The sequence below is a fragment of the Mustela putorius genome, unplaced genomic scaffold (assembly GCF_011764305.1).
Source record: "Mustela putorius furo isolate JIRA1106 unplaced genomic scaffold, ASM1176430v1.1 tig00000228_pilon_pilon_pilon, whole genome shotgun sequence".
NCBI classification, from domain to species: Eukaryota; Metazoa; Chordata; class Mammalia; order Carnivora; family Mustelidae; genus Mustela; species Mustela putorius.
Window position 1 is genome coordinate 30,904,644 of NW_025421322.1, and position 18,894 is coordinate 30,923,537.

Here is an 18,894-nt window from a genome sequence, read left to right on the forward strand (position 1 = left end):
AGTCAGAAACTTGGCTTCTGCCAGCCTTTGTACGTTTTGGGATAGCCCAGGTGTCTCTGGAAAGGTAACAAAGGCATGTATTAAGAATTTGTCCTCTGCATCCATTGCCCACTCTCCCACTGTCTCAGTATATTCAGTTATAGCAAGGATACAATGAAACAGGTATTATTGCATTAATAAGAATATGAACAGGCTCAAGTCTTTCTATTCATTAATAAGTATCTATTTAAATATACCCTATAATAGGGGGTGGGGTTACAGGATGAAAACATAGAGCTTCTATTCTGAAATTATGAGGACTTGATCCACGATTTATAAGGAGTAAAGGACAAAAACGTAATTATGAAACGAGCTCATATATACAAATTAAATATTGGAAAAGAATTTGGCAATCTGTGTCAAATTATTAAATTATTTTTACTCTTTGGTGCAATGATTTCTCTTTTAAAAATATATCCTAAAGAAATGATCCAAAATGTAAAAAAGACTGTATTCACAAAATGTTCTTCTCTTTATGTAAACATAGGTGAAATGCATTAATTACCAACAGTGAATTTGTTAAGATGTATCTGCTAGCTAGAGCATTACCCAGCCGTGAAAATGATGTTTCTGGAGAGTCTAACAAAAACAATTATGACATGCATTGGATAAAACGCAGAATACAGAAATACATTGGCAATCATCGTAAATGAATAACAAAATAAAGATTAGAATAAAATACTCTAAATGTTTAGACAGGGGAGAGAAGAAAATTAATGTTTTTTGATGGTGTATTAAGTACATATGTGTTACGTTCTTTAAGTGTTTTTTTTCTTTAGAAATACAATTCCCTCTAAAACTTCTTTTTTTAAATTTTATTTTATTTTTTCAGTGTTTTTTTAAAAAATTTTTCTTTATCACTATGACTCTTCAAGGTTCTTGCTATCATTGCTGTATTACAGATAAGGAAACTGAGCCTCGGAGAAGGTGAATGACTTTCCAGGCAGATAGAGCTGGTGGCTGGTGTAAACTGCATTTCAACTGAGGAGGATTTGACCCCAGGATCATTCTTTTTCCATCAGAGCTGTCAGACTCCCAGCAAAGGGATCATAAATGGATTTTATTTTACTTCTTTCTCTTTATTAGCACGTCTAATTCTTCCTCCATAAACTGTGTATCTTTTACATGTAAATAGTATTTAAGAAATGGGCAGATGGTTCACATGCCTGGCCCTCTGGATCACATTCAGGCAGAGCCCTCGCTGCCTGCAGAGGGACTCCCGAGCACTTGGGGAGAACACCCCCAAACCTCTTCTCCTCACTGGAATTCTTTAACTAAGGGATGCAATGTCCATTTCATGATCAGAAAGAAAATCCTAGCCCTCCTCAAGCCCAAACCCTAGCCACAGCACTCCCTGACACTTCCAACCAGGCTCTTCTAGAATATTCCGGTAAAAGGAAATTCTCACTATTGCAAGAGGCAGCCCATCCCATAGTGCGCTGAACTCTAGAAGTGGAGATGTCCTTCCCTGAGTCAGGGTGAAACCTGACCTCTCATTCTATCCTCATGAAATACTCTCCCTCCCCAGGCTTTAAGTGGGTAGAGGCAGATGCTCTGTTTCTTGCAGCAGACCTTCCTGATCCACGAACCGGTATCAATTCTCAGTCTTCCTTAGAACGGAACTTACATTTTATTATTTATTTATTTATTTATTTGAAGATTTTATTTATTTATTTGACAGAGAGAGAGACAGCAAGAGAGGTAATACAAGCAGGAGGAGTGGGAGAGGGAGAAGAACGTTTTCCGCTGAGCAGGGAGCCCTGTGTAGGGCTCAATCTCAGGAACCTCAGATCATGACCTGAGCCGAAGATGCTTAATGACTGAGCCACCCAGGCACCCCGAGGGCAAATGAAATTCTTAAGGGACCCTTGGTCTTCTCTGCCTCAGGGTCAACATCCTTCCTTCCCTTAGGAGTCCTCCTTGGTAGAGTTCAGGTCCTCTAGCCTCGGGACATTCTGCCAGGAGCTGTTCCAGTCTTTCTCTGCATCTCTCCTAAATGATGCTCTTAACTGAAGACAAACTGAGCTCAAGTGTAGATCAGTCTGGATGGAGAAATCGTGGTGCCGCCACGTGAGGGCTGTCGGTCTTTATTTGTGTTCCATGGCCTCCCTCCTTTCCTTTTCCCTTTGCACGTACAGTCACAGTTGACCTTGACTGACAGCTTTCTATGTGCCAGGTGGCAGGACAAGCATTTTCTGTGCATTATCTCCATTTATCTTAAATGTAAATTCCTCCTGGTGTGCCTGTCTTCTCTGCTAGCACGTGAGCCCCGGGGGGCAGCAAGCGCGTCTCGTTCATCAGTGGTTCCCTAGTGCTTGGAATAAGGCAGGGGTGTGTGAAATGCTTGTTCAACAGAACTGAACTGATACCCAGATGAACTTGGAACTGGTGACGCTGCCTTCAAATTCAGCTCTACCATTTGCTGGCTTGACCCTTAAAACACCTACATCTCCGGGGTGCCAGGGTGGCTGAGTTAGTTTAAGCATATGACTCTTGATTTCGGCTCAGGTCACAATCTCAAAGTCATGAGATGGGGCTCTGTGCTGGGTGTGGAGCCTGCTGAAGATTCTCTCTCTCCCTCTGCCCCCACCATCTCTGACCCCTCCCCCCTCCACCCCAAACCCACCTTAAGGTCTCAGAGCCTTATGTAAAGAGGAGACAATGCAATTTAACTTGCAGAGTTGTGAGCCCATTAGAGAAATTTCTATGTAAAATGTGAACCCATCTCTTGTGGAGAGCAGATTTTGGGGATAGAGCAGAAGCGAAAGCACAGGGGTGTTTGTACCGTAAAGTAGACGGTGGCAGACAGGGGACCCACAGAGGGAGGAGGAGGCAGGGATGCTGGCAGGTCTCAGTCCACTTCCCCCTTCTCCGCTCAGGTGATTCTGCCTCCAGCTGTCCTAAAACCCAGGAGGGTTCCTGGGGGGGGGGGGGGAGCAGAACAAGACCGAGCCCTGGCTTCGGGGAGCAGTGCCTTCCATCCTGCCTGCCCTCACTTGCATGACCCACATTGATGGCGGTTATAGAGTTAACATATAAGAACCAGACTTTAACAGGGATACTAAGAAGTAAATGAAAAGGCTTATTTCTATCCTGTAGCTGGAAAGTTTCGGCTGAATCTTCCCTTCCATACTCCAAGCAACTCAAGGGCAATGACTGTGTTCTGGTTTCTCAGGGGTGTGTTGGGCGGCCAGCACGGTGTCTGGCCCGTGGTAGGTGCTCAATAAATAAGTGTTGAACGCATGGCTACATGATCCAGGCCAGCCCATTGGGACGAACGGTGTATCTTCAACTCAAAAACTTCATTGAATATGGAAGCTAATGTAACGATGAGCAAAATGTTATTCTTTCTCAGACTTCAAGGAAGGAGAGTGAAAGAACTAAAACCTATTGAAATTTTAGTACAGGCCAGGCAGTTTGCCTGTTGTTTCTATTCATTATTTCATTTATTTACCAATATCACCAGGTCAGTACATTTAGGTTAATTTTACAGGTAAGGAAATGAGAGAGAGTAAGCAATTTGACCAAGTTCAAATAGAGTTTTCTGGTTCCAACATCCACACCCATGTACGGATGCTGCTTTGCCCTTCCCACAGGCAAACACTTTCTCCCCTACACTGTCTCTGCTCACACCCAGCTTTGTCCTCCTTCTCATGGACACACACATCCGAGGTCCCGGCAGACCGTCCACCTGAAGCCACCCGAGGATTTTAACACAAACACTGACTCCCAGACCCTCTTCAGTTTTATAAACATCTGTATGAAAATCGAAGTGACCATGGTCTGATTTCTCCCTATACACCAGGAACTTTACACACAAGATTCTGGAATCCTCCATGAAGACTAATCAGAAGGTGTCATTCTTACCATCTAATAGAGGAGGAATTTGAGGCTCAGGGAGTTTAGGAGCCTCGACCAAGATCCCACGGCTTCAACCTAGAGCCAATGCTGGTACCCAAACTTTGCCTGCCTTACCACTCTGTCTCCTGGGTAAAACAAAGAGTAAGATAATTTCCATCCCCATGGGTCTTTCTCTTGTGTTGGGACTGTTCTATCCTTCCCCTTTGCAGGGACTCAGGGATGGCTGGGGAGCTTCTCACCCCTACTCCCCAAACCTTCCATCCTCCAGGTTCCCTTTCTCCTAAATCTTGGCCCTGACACCTGTTCACCAAGTGGCCCTGGGGTAAGTCACTTTTCCTTAGACTCATTCACTTCATCCATCATTGGGGGCCCTGATGTCTACCTGACAGATTAGCAGGGGGAGGTCGGTTTTCTTTTTCAAAGATGGCAACACCACCAGTCTCTCTCTCCCACATGCTCTTTCTATGCTGTGGATGTGACATGCCTCCACTGGGATGTGGAGGGCGGTGGGGCAGATGTCTATGTCTCTTGTCCTTGGACTTTGCTGGCTCTTTAGGACTGCCTTGACCAACAGACTCTGGCAGAACTGACCCCTCATGACATTTGAGGTTGGGTCATAAAAAACAAAATGGCTTCCACCCGGCACACTCTCTTGGGAGCCCTGAGGTGACCTGGAGGAAGTCCTAGAGGGCGTGTTAGATAGAACATGGAGAGACACCCCACAGTTACTCCGTTCCCAGCTGCTGGAGTCTTCCCAGCCCAGGAGCCAAGCGAGCGAAGGAGCCTTCAGATGATTCCAGACCCCAGCAGACGCTCAGCGGAGCAGAGACAAGTGTTCCCATGGAACCCTGCTCTGTACTACAAGTTCCACAGCACATCAATGTCCTTGTCTGAGGCCACTTCGTTTAGGGGTGGGTGGTGATGCAGCCGTGATCCTGGCGCAGGGTGAGAGCATTAATGGACAGGAGGCATGGGCAGGGCTTGGCTCTGGGCTGAGAAGGTTTACCTGAGGTCACCACGGTGAGTCCCGATGGAATCGTCTCAAGACCATGAGACTTGGGTTTCTGGTTTTCAGAAATTGGTGTCAGAGTCTTTCAAGTTAGTCAACTCCTCTGGAGGTAGGGTTTAGCCAATTTCAAGAGCTACCAGCCCACAGGAATGTAAAACTCAGTTCAAAACACACCATAAACTGACTCATTTTCATGAGACTATTTAAAAAAAAAATAGTTGAGTATATGCTGAATTTTCTTAGGGCTTCCAAAAACAATAGGAAAGTCTTTCAAATGGAGCTATGTGTGTGCGGATCTGTCTAGAATCCCAGCCCTTCCCTAACCTTGTTAGCCTGAAGAAAATTCTTTTGTTTCACTGAACCTGGATGCAAAGAAAATTGCTGGGCCAGAGAAATGGGCTTTGGTGACAGGATCAGAAAAGCGGTATCAGGCAGAGATTACTCAGTAAACTGGGGCACTCTTCCCTTGTGGGTTTTGATTGTGTACAAGGTACACCAGACTTCAGATTTGATAGATCCTAGGTGGCTCGGAGGGACAGGAAATGTAAGTAAAGAAGCTGAATGTCTGGCAGTGTTTGATTGCCAAGGAGTTGTCAGAACTGGGAGAACTTTTAGCGACCCTCCAGGTAAAAGCCTTTGAGTGTTACTGGCGAGGAGCTGGGAGCACAGGGAGAGGCTGTGATTTGCAGAGCTAGTCACACAGCTGGCCTGGCAACTGAGGAAGCCCCCCCCTTTTTTTTTTTCTGAGACATCTGGGAGCCTGCTAGTTATCATTACCCTTTTTTAAACTTGCCTTTCAAAGTGTTAAAATCCCCAAAGGAAGCTGTGAGCAGGGAACAATTCAAAGGGAACTCAGGTAGAGAGACAATGCAGAGAGAAGGTTTGCCTGCTGTTTGCCAAGGTCTTACACCCTTCTGTAGTCTGTGGGGCTTGAGGTATAAAGGCTGGACTTCCAACAGAGGAGGAGGTGGGGAGAGGGTAGTGTGTGGGGAGGGAGGATGAGGGACAGGGAGACAGGATGATCATATGTGTATTTGACCCACGTTCAAGCTGAAAACGGAAAGACGAGCTGTTTGCCAAGCAAGAGAATAGAGCGGAGGAAGCCTTTGGCACTACTGTTGCTCCGAGGACGAAGAAAGTGAGTGAGCAGGTCTGATGAGACCTGAGGGAAGGGTGTCCCTGGCAGAGGGAACCTCAAGGACGACAGCCTTGAGGCTGGAACCGACGTTGAGCATTTGAGAGCAGCAAGAGGGCAGCATGGGGGAGCCCGAGGAGCAGTGACATCCCAGGTCATCCCAGGTTGGAGAGAGGCACCAGTTGGGGTCCTGGGGAGCCTGCTGTAGACCCTGGAAGGACTTGGGCACTGGCCTGAGTCAGGCAGGAAGCCCGCAGAGGGCTTGGTGCGGGGAATTGTTGGACGGAGGGCTCTTGAAGGCTGGGACTTTGTCTTCCTGTATTCTCACACAGTGGATGGGGGTGGGTGCGCACTCCAAGAAACGAGACACAGCCCTGACCCCTCAGGTGGATGAAGCTCAGAAGAAAGGAGCGCCAGGACGGGGGGTCCACATCGAGCTCTTCTCCGTTCGCACGGCAGCGTTTCTGTGCCTGACCTCATTCCCTCCTCACTTTGCTCCGGTGACAAAGCCGTGAAGCACCCACCACCTCTATTTTAAGACAGGACATGGAAGCTAACAGAGGTTGACTTTTGTGCCCAAGGTCACTGCTGATTATGGGAAAGCATGGATGGGAGCCCCAAGCCCCCTGACCTCCAGTCCAGGGCTTTTCTGAAACCTGGAGCCCCCTCCGGGAAGCTCTGTCCATCCTTCGTAATCCTGAATGGAGCCATCACTGGGCATGCCAGGTGTCCTCCTAGATGTTCCCCTGGAGATGTCACTGTGAACCACTTCTGAGGACACAGGAATGAACACTCTCCGGGACCGGGCGGACTAATGTAGAGTGTGACCAACGGGTTGTCATCGCTGATACACAGAGCAGCAGGGAAGGAGTTTCATGGAGCTCTATGCTGCTCTTGTCTTAGTTTGTGCTGGAACCCCAGGGCAGATCACCCATCCGTCCCCCCTCCCATAAAACAATAAAACAGGTAGACAGCTAGGCTGCAGGTGTTAGTCTGGGTTCAAGACTTCAGGTGTCCCCCAAACAGCTTGGTTTTTCTACAAGGGAATCTGGTTCAGGTTTTGAGCGTCTGTTAGGGTGAGGAGGTGGAAACATCATTCTATCCCTTTGGGCATCTTTGCGTGGACGTGTGGCCGAATTCTGAGGGGTTTGCTGAGCTCCAGGGAACTGAGTGGAGGGAGCACTGAAGCTCATGTGTTAACACCGCATGGGACGCTCCCGTCTGGTTTTCAGGCACTAGTCCCTTGCTCTGTCCTTTCTTGTCCCTGAGCATGAGTCTCCTTTTGCCTTCTGGGTCTCTGTGAAGGGAGAACATTCTACAACAGAGGTTGCCCCACTCTGCTATAAAGGGAATGCCATTTCTTGGGCTCATTCTGCTGTTCTCATGGGCCACTTCACTTGAGCTTTGAGGCTTGAGGTTTGAGGCTCTGTGTGGCTGCCTCCCAGGCATATTGAAGTCTGCCAAGCAAATATTTCTTCAGTTGCCATGCCGTTCCAAGCTTGAGCTCCTCCTGTTGCTGGGTTCTCTAAACCTCTCCTGGGGTTTGGCCACCTCACCCTCTCCCTGGACTTGCCAGAGTGGTGGCAGGACCCAAGATCCCTTTCCTACTCCTCCATCTTTGTTTGAGCCCAGGCAAGCTTCATGAGGTCTCAGGGAGACCAGAGCTTACTCAGCCCTCATCATGCATTCTTCTCTCTTGGGCCAGGAGCTGGATGGGTTTGGAGTTTAAAAACCGAACACTTCCAACTGCATCCTTTGTTCCAGCTTCACTTTTCTGGGTCAATTTCTTCCCTGAGCCAATAATCATTGACTGTTCTACCTGCTGCTTAAATGCAGAGTTACAAGACTGCAGAAATAAACCAAACCAAACCTTGTTAATATGTCACAATATTAGCCCTTCTGCTGCACCATACGCCTGATATTGGAAGCATCTGCTTTGAAGTCAGGTGACCCGATTCAAACCCTAATTATAAAGTGCTTGATCGATCATTTGCGACACACATATAAACCTCATCTATAGTCTCTCATCTATGAAATGGAAATGATTATTCCTGTTTGGGGATTATTTTGAGGATTATAAAATATGTCTGTTAAGCTACTGGTACAGTGTGAGGTCACTGTCGTGATTATCATCGTTCCAACCGGGTCTCCTGTTGGTTCTTAGCATTGTGCAGTTTGGAATGTCTCAAGACCAAATTCAGGTCCAGCGGTTCTCTAGAAGGAACTGCAGAACTCAGAACTCGGAAAAGCTGGACTACTCAGTAATGCTTTATTAAAGTGAAAGGGGTGCTGATCAGAATGAGCAAAGAGAAGAGACACACAGGGCCCAGGAGCATCCCAGGCATGGGATGTTAGCTGCCTTCTCCCCGTGGACAGCCCTGTGTGGTTGACCTTGGTTTCCAGCTTCTCCAGATGTCAAGGAGATACCACATGGCCAGGATCTCCCACCCCAAACCATAGTGCTCGCCTGAAACATCAGGTATGGGCCAAGATTCTTTCTAGGGAGGACAGACATCCCAAGGCTTCAGTGGTTTCCTCCCAGAAGCTGGGGTAAGGGTCAAACTTTTCTTGGCAAGTAAATCCTTTCCTGTGCAACCTGTATCTTTATCCTGGTCAAATCCTCAGTGCTCCACCCGCCCACTCAGCGCAATTTTGGGCCTGTTTCTGTGTTCTTAACAATCTGGGTTACCTTCTTTTCCTTCCTCTGCTTTCTCCTTCTGTTTCTTCCCCAGCCAGCTGACAACTCATTCTGGAATCTTCTCATTTGTGTCTACTGGCCTCCCAAATATCTCTGCCATCTGCCCCTACCCTTCATCCTCCCCAGCACTACCATAGTTTAGGTTACCGTGGGTCACTTGGACCAGGACAAACTCCTCCTAACTGGTCTCTCCAGTTCCTCTGGGTATTTGTTAATTTTCCTCTGGGTATTTGTTAATTTTCCTACTTCTCTCAGTGCCTCTCCAACCCTTATCTTGTGCCCCACCACCTACCACCCAATGAGACAGGCCAACTTCCCCTGGGCTCAACTGAAATGTTACCCCCGGAGAAGGCTCAATGTCCCCCTACCTCCCCTGGATGCTTCCATGGTGTCAGGACAATCTTAAAATTCTTTCTACATTGAGCCATAACCTTGGGCCTGGTGCATGAGAGATGCTTGGTACATATTTGCCAACTTAAACCACAGGGAACAAATGATACAATCTGCAGCACATCTGACTCCGTACAGTAAAAAGGTCTGTTTATACTGGCCTTTGTTTTAGGTTGGGTTCCAATCACGCTGGTTGGTACTAGATTTCTGATTCTCCTCTTTTCCTAGGAGGAGGTTCGAAGGCAACATCTTTTATCTTAAGTGTTGCATCCCTTACAGTTTCTCCTTTACTCCTGCCATTGTTTTTTGTTTTCTGCAGAAATAAAATCATTTCTTCCAACCTCCCTGAGACCCCTGCTCTGGGATTAGCCAGGTGTTCAGTCATTTTATCGTGTAATATCTGGGTATAAAGCAGGTCACATACTCTTGGCAGGTTCTGCTTTGTGAGAAAATATTTATTCCATTGAAGCGCTGGATCCTCATTATTTGCTGGCTGCGTTTTAATATTGTGCTATTTTCCCCTATTGCTTTCGATGGGGAAGGAAGCGCCAAAGGTCTCGGATACTGCCACCTCGTGGTGAAGCGGCGCACCAGCCTGTTCTTGGCGGAAAGTAGGTTATTTCTTTTTCTTTTTCTTTCTTTCTTTCTTTTTATAAAATTTCTTTTCAGTGTAACAGTATTCATGGTTTTTGCACCACACCCCGTGCTCCATGCAATCAGTGCCCTCTCTAATACCCACCACCTGGTTCCCCAACCTCCCACCCCCCCGCCCCTTCAAGACCCTCAGATTGTTTTTCCGAGTCCATAGTCTCTCACGGTTCTGACTCTTGCCCAGCCATGTACGCTCCAAGGAGGGGCCATATGAGGACACAGCAAGGTGGTGGCCACTTGCAAGACAGGAAGAGGGCTGTCACCAGACTCTGACCATGCCGGCACGCTGATCTCTGACTTCCCAGCCTCCAAAACTGTGAACCATAAACGTTTGCTGTTGAAGCCCCTCCCTGTGTGTGGTATTTTCTTACAGCGGTCAGAGAATTCAGACACAGTGGTGTAGTTTGATCTTCTGTGACTCGCATTCAGTGAATTTAAATAACATTTATTTGTTGTTGAAGTTAATATTATGATTTTTGATTTTTATATATTAAATTTATTTTAACACTGAAGGATATTTACTGTAGATTAAGTAAGCTCAGGAATGTCTGCTGGGAGTGGGTCTCTTGTGAAAATCGGGTCAGGGGCGCCTGGGTGGCTCAGTGGGTTAAAGCCACTGCCTTCCGCTCAGGTCATGATCCCCGAGTCCTTGGGATCGAGCCCCGTATCGGGCTCTCTGCTCAGAGGGCACCTGCTTCCTCCTCTCGCTGCCTGCTTCTCTGCCTACTTGTGATCTCTGTCAAATAAATAAATAAATAAATAAATAAATAAAATCTTAAAAAAAAAAATGGGTGAGGGGTGGAGTCTGAGTGACGTGGGTCCATTCAGTGATAACAAGCGAAGACAGAGGCATTGACTAGAGGTACTTGTGAGAGCTCTGGGAAGGCACAAGAAGTCACAAAGAGGGTTCTGTGCTTCCACAGACCTTAGAGAGGGGATTTGAGTTAATTTTACAGAAATCCCTGTGCACCCAGCTATTACCGGGATTGCTAATAACATCTTAAGTTACAGATTCCCTCCAAGTAAGAGGCTGGATAGACCCTTTGGAAATTTCAAGTTTTTGTGTTCAGGTGAAGAAAATCATGGAAGTATCTTCCAGAATGTTGTTTTTATGTAGCTTTTTTTTCTTCTCTGTCTAAACAGGATACAGTTTATATGGTACTTTACAAAAAAAATAATGTAAGGCCTTTGTGTTCCTATTATTAAGTAGAATAATGAGAATTAATAGGAACCAGCTTGAGCCTAAGTAACTTCTGCTGTGGAAAATTCTGACATATTTGGGCAGCTCACAATGATGGGGGTGGGGTGGGGGGCTATTGCACGAGGGGCTGAAGAGCTTTGTGGAGAAGTCATTCTGCTAGAAGCAGAAACAGAATGGTGGAGGAAACTGGTCTGGTCTTTGTAACAAAGCCTTAGGTAGTGGAGGGGAGGCTGACTTGGAAAGCAATATGGCACCCATATTTGGGCTTTGATTTCTGGCCTGACATTATTGTCTCATAGCCAAGGAATCTTGAGGCGGGGGTGTGTGAGGGAGAAAGGCTGTAAGTTATGAGTTGGTAGAATTGTTTTCACTAACACTCTGAGATAACACCTAGCGGGTGCTGCTTTGTTGCTCAACTACCAGAGAAATGCAAAAGGAGAGAGAAATCTTTTGCCCTCCATATCCATGCAAAATGGCACTGAAAGTAGTTAAGAATACTTAACTAAGTATTAAGTTAAGAATAAGAATCCAGAGTTCAATAGATATGGCTTCAAATTCATGTGCTGCCACTGGTTAGTGCATGATCCTGGCTAATTTACTTCACCTCTTACTGCCTAGCTTCCTCGCCAATAAAATGTGGATAATCAGAGTTTCTGGTCATCATGTTGCAAGAAGGGTTGGTACATGATGGCAGTGCCAGGAACATGATGAGCGGGCAATTGGGTTAGCTGCTTGGAGGGGCTCTGGCACCTCGAAGGGTGTAGGGCTTTCATATGGATGCCTCTTGTGGAAGTTAGTGCCTAGGGTGACAAGGGAGAGTGATAGAGGGGAGGTGCCTCGTGGTGGCAAAAGTCCTGGGGAAGTGACTAGAGTCACTGGGACCAGGCAAAGGGCATTGTCATGGCATCCTCATTCTCACGGAGCCTCAGCAGCAGTAGCCATGCTGCGTGATGCGGCAGACCATGAGGACTCCTTGCTCACAACCTTACTCCTTCTTCCTTGTTTAGTAAGACAGTAGTCTTACTGTCAGGATTAAGTGAGTATATAGGAGTTTGGGGGCATACCTGGCACTTACTAAGTGTTCAATAAAAGTTACCCATTAAAATTTTTTAAAAAAAGATTTTTATTCATTTGAAAGAGAGGGAGAGGAAGAGAGAGCGAGAGACAAGAGCACAAACAAGCTGGGGGAGCAGCAGGCAGAGGGAGAAGCTGAGCAGGGAGCCCAGTGCAGGACTCAATCCCAGAGCCTGGGATCATGATCTGAGCTGAAGACAGATACTTAACTGACTGAGCCATTCAGGCATTCCTAGTTACCCATTTTTGATGACAACCATCCCCATTTTTTGGAGTGACCGTTGTAAGCCATTCCAGAGAATCCATACCTCTGGTTACTGTGATTGACTAAAAAATGAACATGTAACTCCATTAGAGGAGTTATCTTTGAACCATGCTGCCAAACACCTTGTGACCTCAAGTGGAGAGTTGCCTGAGAATGAAGGTAGAGCTGGAAAACAAAGGGAGGAGCAGTCTTGATCACATTATTTGAGACCTGGATACAGCCTTACCTGAAACCCAGATCTTTAGATAAATAGATTGATATAAGGCAATCAATTTCCGTTTTACAAGCTAGTTTGAACACAGTTTAGTATTACTTGTAGTAAAGAATCTTCATTGATGAACACTATCTACTGATTAAAGAGACAAATATAACGCAGATTCGGACCTCAAAGAATTTAGTTTAATATTGTAACTAGTATTACACTTTACTGTCTGCTGTAGATGAAAACTTTAGTGTATTAATAAGCTTGTACATGCAGCCGGTTTGACTTTGAGTTACATGATGTTGAAAGAACACAAGATAAGGAATTAACAAAGTCTCACTTTACATCTGGTTTGCTGAATATTTCCAGGCATATGGCAGCATCAGGCTTCCTGGCCTCCTTGTGCATGAGTGGAGCCCTGGGGTTAGCACCAGCCAATGAGTTGTGAGTAGAAGCGGTTGCGGCTCTTGGAGCTGAAGCATTAAATTATAGGTTTGAGATCACTTAGAACTCTTTCCACAGGGACTGACAAAGGGCCGGATGCAGACTATTCCATCAGCCTGGGTCCCTGGAGCAGTATGGTGAACACAGACCCACAATCCCACAAGAGTCACGTGGCAAGGACAGAAATAATGGTCTGTGGATCTGAACCGCTGAAATTTGGGGGTCATTTGTGGCTGCCACACAACCAGCCTCTGAAGTGATAAGAGAGTCTTCCGGAAGTCTTCCTCCCTTCAGATGTGCCTGCCCTGTGCCTTTCTTTTCAAGGCATACCCAGCAAGTAGCGAAATGATGTATCTTTAAATTATGCTTTCTCTTTTTCAAATTGTACATATCCTCTTTGTGATTTTCTTTGATCTATTAATTATGAGGAAGGGTCCAAAAAGGTCTTACCACTTTTTATATGTGCAAAAAAAAAAAAAAAAAGGAGTTTCCTTGTTTCCAATAACTGATGAGATCTTCTTGAGCTCTGGCCACACAGGGTAGAAGGTTGGGAGAGAGAAGAGGGGATAGGATAGAAAGAATTTAATTTGCAAGTAAATGCTAAGTGTTCCTGGTTAAAACATTCTCTCTTACTTTCCAGCAGTTCATTTTGGTAACTGCTCAGTCACTCAGCATTCCCTACCAACCCCTCACCCCCTTTCTCCCAAAGATGGCGTCTGGTAGGGAGAGGGACTTGTGTGCCTTTGGGGCTCTGGGAAGGAGGTCTTGGATCTGTGGGTGGAAGGTGACTTGGGTGCTCTCTGGGTAGTTTTGAATGGTTTCCAAGTCACTTGCACTGGTGGCCCTGAGGTGCAACTGCCGAATGTGGGCTTTGTTTTCTTTCTCTTTCTCTCACACAGGCATGCTGCATGCCCTCTCTCCTGCCTCTGGTGGGGCTGCCCACTCTTGTGCTCCGTGTGGCTCTGCCACTTTACCTCTTGACCTTGAAGTTCAGCGGGGGCCCTGTGGTTCACGCCTGACCTCCCTGCACCGATGGCAGAGACTTCTAGGTCCATTTCCCACCGGGGGTAGGGTCGGACCAAGGAGGTGCAGGAGTGCCCACTTTAGCTCTTCTCTGTCTGTGCGCAATCACCAGTCTAAGCTGTGTGGCTGTCCCTTGTTGGGGTGTGGCCGAGACACCAGGAAGGTCTTCAAACTGTCTCCCCTTCAATGTTGAAATCCTGGACGTCGAAGCCAGTGGTGCACACATTTCTAATTGCTTGCTCCCTTACCTCATTTTCTTTTGTCTCCTGGGTCAGAAAAAGAGCCATTTCCTCTCTGTCCGTTGGGACTCCGCCTTTTTCATATCTTAAGTACTCTCCTTACCTTCCTTCGAAGAACTCAGTGTTCACATTATCGGGTCTGGTTCTTGATATGTGAAGGGACACTTAGGGAATCGATACTATGTATCTTGAAATAAAGGATGATTTTCAAACTACTATCTTGAAAACTGTGTTTTCATATTCAAACACTGAATACCTAATGTACATTCTGTATCCCTGCATTACTGTTGCAAGAGTCCTCGTCCCGCTGGTCCCTCTACTTCTTGGCCAAGACAAAAGGATGCCTTTGGCTGGTGTAAGATGAGGTCATGCACAAAGAAGGAAATGCAGAGATGAAGGCATGCTAATATTAAGAATACCTCTGCCATTATTGTAATGTTTTTAAGGAAAATATCGTATTTCACTTCTCTCTATACTTCCTCCTGGTGTCTAGCATGTAGCAGGTGCACAGATGAGCCGACCAACTTGTCCCAGTTAGTTGGGACTTTAGTTTTCATGCTGAAAGTCCCATAGCCAAGGAACCTCTTGTCTTAAGGAAACCAGGACAGTGGGTCACCCCTCTGTATACATTCCGTTATTTATTGCTGAAGGGAACATGGTGATTTCCTTGGTATGAAATGGTTCTCCTCATCGTAATCATTAATCTCAGGAGTAAGTGATACCATATTTGAATTTTCAAACATGTTTCAACTGTAACTTCTGAATTCCATAACAGTGGTTTTGCTCAGACAACACATCATTGACTCATACGGTCTCACTTCAACCAACACATGATTATCCCTCACAAAAGAAGAATAAATAGAGCCCAGATTCTTGCATTTGCTAATTGTTTATTCTGGCCCTTCAGTCTTTGGTCATAACAGCTGCTGGATTTCAGAGGACTGGGAAAAGGGTTGGCTGCAGTATAAAAGTAAAAGAAAGAAGCATCTACTCTTTTAATAAAAATGGAATGAGGGAATCTCACAAGGAATTTGTAATAGTTGGACATCCATGCCATGGCACTTGACTCTCGCAAAGGCAGGGGCCTGGGACTCAGGCGATGGGAAATCTCCTCCTGGTTGTGCCACTGGTTGTGAGGCTATGACTCAAGTTTCTTGTCCGTTAAAGACTAAAGGAATAGAAAACTCATCACTAGGGCTAACGTGTGGGGATTAATCATGGTCCAAGATTATGACTTCTTATCATGGCCATTGAGGCCTTTATGAAGGTATCTCAGGGGGTCACCCCTCTAGTCTTTCTCCAAGGCCAGGCATGCTTGTTCTTCCTCAGCCCTGCTCCATCGCCTGCCTCTGGAGCGATGCCCGGCCAGTGGCCAGATCTGTCTATACTCTTTGCTGGCTTTGGACACACGCTCTACCCACCTGCGGTCAACAGCTCCTCTCCATGTTGTCATCCTTCAGTTCCCTGGAGGACCAATGACATTTTCTTGTTGTTATCTTCTGTGACTGTAGCCAGTTAGCTGGGTAATAAATATTCCTTTGCCTTGTTTCTCCTTTTGGTGTCCCTTTCAACTTAGGGACCTCACAGGAATGAGTGGGAGGCAGGGTTGGAGCCTTCCTGGATACTGCCTTAAGGATTCCAGCCTTAAGCCCAGTGTCCCTGACCCATAGCAATCCTTTCTTAAAATTAATTTTTTATTATGTATGTAAATGTCCACGTAAGCCATTTTAAGTGTGCAACTCAAAGGCATTAATTAAATTGCACTCACAATGTTATTCAATCATCACCACTAATTCAAAACTTTCTTACTCCCCCAAACACTCTACCACCATTAAACCCCCATGAGATAGGAGCTAAAAAAAAAAAAAAAAAAAAAAAAAGACAAGACATTATTTCATTGTATTCTGCACTGCGTGAAATCCACTGGGCTGATTAATTTTTTGTATCCACCTGCCTGAATCACGTGGCGCTCAGGTTTTTTTGACGAAATGTGATTTCTGGGTGTGTCGGTCGGGTCGGGAGTTTCTGGATGAAATTAGCATCTGAATCCGTGGCTCCAGTAATGCAAACTGGCCTCCTCAGTGTGGGTGGGTATCATCCAATCTGCTGAGGGCCTGAATAGAAGGCAGATGCAGAGGGAGAAGGAATTCAATCTTTCTTGAACTGGGACAGCCGTCCCCTCCTGCCATTGGTGTTCCCGGTTCTCTCTTCAGGCTTGGACCGAATGACCACTGGCTTTTCTGGGCTCTCTGCAGGTGGCAGACGGGGGTGGGTGGGGGGGACTTCTCAGCTCTCACATTGCATGAGCCCATTCCTTATCATCAATCGCTTTCTATGTGTACATCCTGCTGGTGCTGTTTCTCTGGAAAATGCTGACTAATGCAACAGCTCTAAGGCCCTGAGAGTCTGGGGAGAAAGGGGGCCAGATGAGGCCTGTCTGGTCACGTTTTACCTTCTCCATCGTATTTTCAGGTTCTTCATGGCAGAAACCTCTCTCTAGTTTTAGTGAACAAGAATTAAGTAAATGGGAACAAGCCAAGTTCCCCCTACATTTGGCTTTTATTAGAATAAGGCAAACGCCAAGAAAATAAGTAGATATGCTAATTGTTTGCACGGCTCTTCTAACTTTATCCAAGCTTCTTCCTCACAGGTTTAATTTTAAGTGAATTAAGCACACAGTGCAGAAGAGATGTTTAATTCACATATTGACACAGACGGTCCTCACAACAATGTTATCAGATAAAGAAGTCTGTGTGAGTATTCCAGAAGAGGGACACCTCAGACCCAGATCCGCCCGCGGGGAAGGTGGGAGCTGGCTGGGAGTCAGGAGGACCTGTCTGTTGTCAGCACAGAACCCTGTCTGGGGCCCAGCACCAGCTCCAGCTTCCATTCTCCTATGACCTGGAGCAGGAGTAATAGACGATCTTACCCCTTGCCGGGTTGTCGTGAGTTTTGACTCTGATAACAGGTAAAATCACTTCATAAACTTTGGTTGGGAAGCACGTTCCCAAATAACACCTACATTTTCCCACCGCTGTCTGTGTCATAAAGGGATGGCACAAGGTTCACGGGACAGCCTCTGACCCCCTTCTTTTATGGAAGTTGATCAAGTTTCCAAGTTTTGTAAAACCCTGTGCACTGTCTTGTCGTTTTTATTTCCCTCGCTAATCTGCTGAAATATTTCCCTTAGCTCAAAGAGCAATGCATTAACAATGAATCTTGGAGCACTGAAAAAAGAAAATGAAGTTTTTTTAAAAAAAGCACTAGAATTGTGTCATTGGTACCCATTTTTAAAAGTTTGGTGACAAAACATAAACATCTTGTCTTCATGTATATACACCATGTGTTTTCACACTTGGGTTTTGCATGCATTGTTGATATCTGCTTCAACAGTTCAGTTCTGGAAAAAAAAAATCACTTCATAAACTTTGAAGGCATTCAGGTTTATTGTTGTTAACAGACTGTAAGATTTTTAGGTTTTCCTCCATGTACATGAATTCAGGATTCAGTGATTTCTGAACGGATACCTACACGTGCATCCGTAAACCATTAGGACTCATAAACTCTTTTCAACTGCATCCTTTGCTAACTTCAGATCCACTTTCCTGGCAATACGTAGTCCTACTACTATTAAATTTAAATACTGAAGAAGTATTTAATTCTTTATTCCTTTCTATTCTTTCATAAAGCAATGTGAAGGGGGGGCTTGGGTTGCTCAGTCAGTTGAGCATATGACTCTTGGTTTCAGCTCAGATCATGATCTCAGGGTCATGAGATTGAGCCCAGCCAGCATTGGGCTCTGCACTAGGCAAAGAGCCTGTTTAAGCTTCTCTCTCTCTCTTCCTCTGACCAACCCCCTCCCACCACAAACATGCTCTCTCTTTCTAAAATAAAAAATAAATACATCTTAAAAAAAAAGCAATGTGCAGATGCTTCTTATCATCCTGTAATAAACTTGAAATTTTGATACTTGTCTTCCTATGTATCTTCTTCAAATTAGGAGGATAGTTGAAGGGAAAAAGGTAAGTTTTGGGATCAGACAGACCTGAGAGATTTCCAGCTCCACTACTGTTCTAGAAATGATCTGTTAGCCCCCCGCCTTGCCCAGCAACAGCCCCACGCCTCTCTTTGTCCTTTCCTGTATTGCGGGGTTGGAAGACTGAGAACTCTATTTCTGTCATTTGCCCACCAGCAGGGTTTCTGTGTGGTCTGCGTTCTTCCAGTGAAATACATGAGCATGATACACAGAAGGAAGGGACATGGAAGCCATTTTCATTTTGCTAGTAGCAGTTTTTGCAAGTGTGAAATTCTCTACAATGGTTTCTCATGTTCCCCAGCAATTGTTTCCACGTTGGGGCTTTGGAAAAAGAATGACCTTGACAGTATCTTCCTGCATTGTCCTCATCTTTGGATGGAAATCCTTATCCCCCAGCTACAATGGCAACCTGAAAGCTAGTGACAGGTAGGTCCCTCCATTAGTCCCCCAACTTTCACTACTTGGGTTGCACAGTTTTGTATTAGGATTCACACTCTTCATCCTTTTCAGTTTAAAACGCTTAGACCGTTTTCAGTTGTCTGACCAACCTCTAACTGATATCTCTACTGACCGGCTTTGAGACCTTGGCCACGATAATGTACCAATTTGAACCTCTGTTCCCTTATC